A 4849-nucleotide genomic window follows, 5' to 3' on the forward strand; every position below is an offset into this window, starting at 1 on the left:
AAAACAAGGCAGCTGAGGCGCGATAACAACGCGCGCATGTGAAAAGCAGAAAGGCAACATGACACGTAAGCGTCGCCCATGCGTACGCGTGAAACGCAGAAAATAGAGGTGACGCTTACGCATCATCGACGCGTACGCATGGAGCTAAATTGTGCTATCCGCACAAACACAACACCACTCTAGCGCAACTCTCTGGTTTTTGTACCAGGAGTCCCAACATCAGCTTTTCGACGCGTACGCGTCGCTCACGCTCACGCGTGGGTGTGCGAAAAAGACCAGTGATGCATACGCGTGGGGCGATCCTTTTTTTTTAAGCATAAAATAGAAACAGGGCACTCTCCTAACCTATATACATTCTAATGCAACCAAAATTCAAATTTAACAAAAAAATTTTTTTAGTTTTTTTGAAAAAAAATTTCAAAGACAAAACAAACAAAACTTGCACTTCAAGCACAATGCAATTCAAAAACAACTAGCCTACAACTTAAGGCATAAATCTAATCAAACAAACTAACAACCAAAACACAAAAACAACAATATGCAAAGAAGTAACCTACCTAACAATGGCAACTCAAATCATTCATTGATTATATATACAAGAGAGTGGAAAGAGTTTACCATAGTGGGGTGTCTCCCACCTAGCACTTTTAGTTTAAGTCCCTAAGTTGGACAAGTGGGAGGCTCCTTGTCAAGGTGGTTTATGCTTGTACTCATCCTTGAATTTCCAAGGATGCTTGCTCCTCAAACGGTTGTCAGAATTTCCAACCGATTTCACCAAGCTTGGGTGAAGTTCTTCCCAAGATATGAGCTCCCAAAATTGGTCTTCATGTATGCCGAGATCCCGAATTTTATTTCTACACCTGTCTTCAAGTTGATCATCACAATTCCAATTGGGTGAGAAACACATAGAATTCTCCTTGGGGCACCAAATTCTCCTCCTAAACCCATATAAATTAGCATTCCTCCAACCATGGTACCTATACCTTAAGGGTTCAACTTTAATGAGCCTAACATTAAATTGCCAACCACTACAGAACTCTCTTTTACTCTTCAATCCACAAAGAACTCTAAGTTGACCATCCGTTTCAATCAAACCATATTCAAGTGGGAAAGTAAAGCTTAGAGATAAGAATTTTACCCACTTGAATGTTGTATTGGATGGTGACTTAGGAAGGGATGTCTCCAATGGTTTTGCAAGTGTTATTCCCTTGTGCTCTTCCTTGACTACCTCCATCTCTTCACAAGCTTCCTCAATTTTAATTCCTTGTTCACCAACTCCTTCTATACATCCCTCATTGCTCAAGCCATGTGTCGGAGGTTGTGCACGGTCATCCTTGTCATCAATTTCACAACACAATGAGGGAGGTTTGACAATTTCAAAAGGTGCATTGGTTGGTATGGAATCATCTTCAATGGTGGAGCTTAATTGCTCAACTTCTTCCACCTCTTGTTCAACTTCGCCTAGGTCTTCAACCACTTCTTCAACTTTCTTGCCAATTTATTTCCTTGTTCCCTATTTCAAAAACCCCAAAAAGATATAATTTCATAACCAATGATAAATCATACTTCCCTACAATTCCTCGAGAGACGACCTGAGGTTTGAATACTTCGGTTATCAATTTTATTAAGGGTTTGTTACCTGTGACAACCAAAACTTTTGTGCGAAGGGATTCTCTGTTGGTTTAGAAACTATACTTACAACGTGATTATTTTTATAAAATTCTTTACTAGCAAAAGTTCTCTTGTCAAAATGGCGCCGTTGCTGGGGAATTGCAAATCTGTGCCTTATTATTGGTTATTGTAAATATTTTCTTTTGCTGTTTATTTGTTTTTGTTTTTGTTTTTGTTTTTAATTTTTATTTTTATTAGCTACTATGAGTTCTCACCCCTCTGGCTTTAAGTTTGGTTCCAATGTTGTTGTAAGGAATGGAAGCTATAACAGGAACATGCATCAAGGTCAAAGCAATCAAAGATGGAAGGAGCCACAAGGATCTAATCATCCCTTTCGGCAACAACACCTTCCAAATTACCATGGACGACGACCATCCTACAATGCATGCCAAGACAATAGTTATGGTGGACCTTTTCGTGACAACCAACCTCCACCAGTTTACTATGGTCAAGAGCCATTCTGAGGTACATACCAAGATGATAGATATGGTGGACCCCCTTGTAGTTACTAACAAACCCCATTATATGCCTATGAACCACCTCCTCAACATAGTTTTGAACTACCATACTCACAAGCCACCCACAATCACTCACCTCCATATGACCCTAACCCTTACCCACCCAAATTCCAACCCAACTACTCCCAAAAACCACCACTTCCATATGCAACATGCCCATATCCAACGGAACAAGAATCAAAGGATCGTCTCAAGAAAACAGTGAATCAATTTCATGCAACTCTTCCCCAATTAGAGCAAGCCATAAATCGATTAGCCTCCCAACGTTCGGACACTCAAGGAACCCCTACATCTTCATGTGGAGAATCTAATGAAGAACGTAATATGAAGGAGACACTAGAATCTCTGGTGGACAGTAAGGAGCATGACTTTGTACTAGAACAAGTGGAGGAAGCTGGAATTATCGAAGAAGAAGAATTGGTTGAAGACTTAGGAGATGCTGAACCTCCATGGGAATCAAGAGTTATAGAGGATTCTGCCAAAAAATTTGCAATTGATGCTGAGGAGGATAGTGCACAACCCCCAAAGCATGTACCTTATGAAGAACTGGACGGAACAGATAAAGAAGCAAGTTTCCTTGGTAACGATAATCATGAATCAAGCTCTCCCAATGATGAACTTGCATCTGCAATTGAATTCTTTGAGATTGAAGAACCTTCCCCAAGTGAATATGAAGAGGATGTAGAGGTAGACTTTTCTCAACCTCCAACTTATGACCTGAGTGATGAGGAAGAAATCGAAGACTTTGATCAAGACGTAGTTACAATTGAAGAGGTTTGTAAGGAAGTGGAAGAATTCACAGAGGAGTACAAGGAAGTGGAGCTTGCAAGACCACTGGAAACACCTCCCCCAAGGCCATTACCACCCAATACAAACTTCAAGTGGGTAAAATCTTTAGCCTTTATCTTTACCTTTCCACTTGAATATGATTCGCTTGAAACCGATGGCCAGCTTAGAGCTCTTTGTGGCTTTAAGAGTAAGAGAGAGATGGTTAGTAATAGGAGTTGGCATCCAAGGTTCAATACGGTTCCACGCTCCAAATAGAAGTGCAAGGATTGGTATAGAGCTCGATTGAATGGATTTCGGAAGAGGTTTGGGAATCTCAGTGAAAATTTAAATTGCATACTGCCCGATTGGAATAATGTAGATAAAAGTGAAGACGGGTACAAAAGCAAGGTTTGGGATCCTGTAATTTATTCTGATAATCAACACCCCTGGGGCCTGGATACCTTCTTTAACTTACGCGAAGGCTTTACGTGCCTAGTTTGGGACCCTGGAGGCTATTGGAATTGCAAACGTTGGTGGAGATTTCTGGATGAGTTCAAGCACAAGCCACCATAACAAGGAGCTCATCAACTTAAGGACTTTAACTAAAAATGCTAGGTGGGAGACAACCCACCGTGGTATGATCATTCCCTTTCAATCTTAATTTTATTTTGTTTTGTTTGTTTTTAGTTTTATTTTATTTTCTCTTCCTTAGTATCATTCATAACATCCGCATCAGCATCTGCACTTTTGCATTCTGCATTCACAAAAAAAAGGCCCACACCACGCGTGCGCATAGGCCACGCGTGGACGTCGATTTCAAATCGGCGTCTCCATCCAACGCCCAGAAAGTTGGGCTGGAATCATGCGGCTGGTGTGCGATGAGCACCAATTGGCCACACGTGCGTGTCAATAACGCATACGCGTCATTTTCATTTACACACACCACGCAAGGGCATGCGCGACGCGTGAAAATTTTTGCGCCCTTAATTGAAACAGAGAGTTACGCCAAAACGACGCTAGAGTCATGCGTTTAGCACAATTCTAGTCGACGCGTACGCCTGTCTCACACGTACGCGTCATTTTCATTATCCTCTTTTTACGTGTTCGCGTCAATGATGCTTCCGCGTCGTTTCAATTTTACCCCATCCACGCGCACGCGTGACCCATGCGTACGTGTGGATTTAAATTCATCAACCCCCCCTGACGCGAGAACCCTAACCCTTGCGTGCTCACTCTTCCCTCCCCCCCAACATTCCACCTCCATTCTTCTTCCCCCCTTCAGCCTCCCACTGCCACCAGCCACTGCCGGCGCTATCACCGCTGCACTGCCACCGTCGCTGACCCCCAAACCCGCCGCCGTTCACCCCCCTCACCCCTCCTTCTTCTTTTCTTCTCCCTCTCCTTCCCCCTCTCGAACCCCTGATGCGGGTGGAAACTGTCTTTCAACAAATTTCCTTCGGCAAGTGTACCGAATTTGTCGTCAAGTAAAAACTCACAATAGAGTGAGGTCGAATCCCACAGGGATTGATTGATCAAGCAACTTTAATTAGAAGAGTGTTCTAGTTGAGCGAATCCAGAATTTGGGTTGAGAGTTGCAGAAAATAAAATGGCGGGAATGTAAATAACAGAAAAGTAAATGCTAGAATTAAAGGACTGGAAGTAAATGACTGAAAGTAAATTGCAGAATTGTAAATGGGAATGGGAGATTTGCTCGTAAAAGTAAATGGCAGAAATTAAAGAGAATTGGTAAGATCAGAGATGGGGAGTTCATTTGGCTTAGGAGATGTTGCAATTCTCCGGATCAAGTTCATTTTCATCTCTTCCTCAATCAATGCACTCATTGATCTCCTTGGCAATCTTAATTGATTGAATTACAAATTCAATCTCTCAAA

Source organism: Arachis hypogaea, chromosome 20, assembly GCF_003086295.3.
Source record: "Arachis hypogaea cultivar Tifrunner chromosome 20, arahy.Tifrunner.gnm2.J5K5, whole genome shotgun sequence".
NCBI lineage: Eukaryota > Viridiplantae > Streptophyta > Magnoliopsida > Fabales > Fabaceae > Arachis > Arachis hypogaea.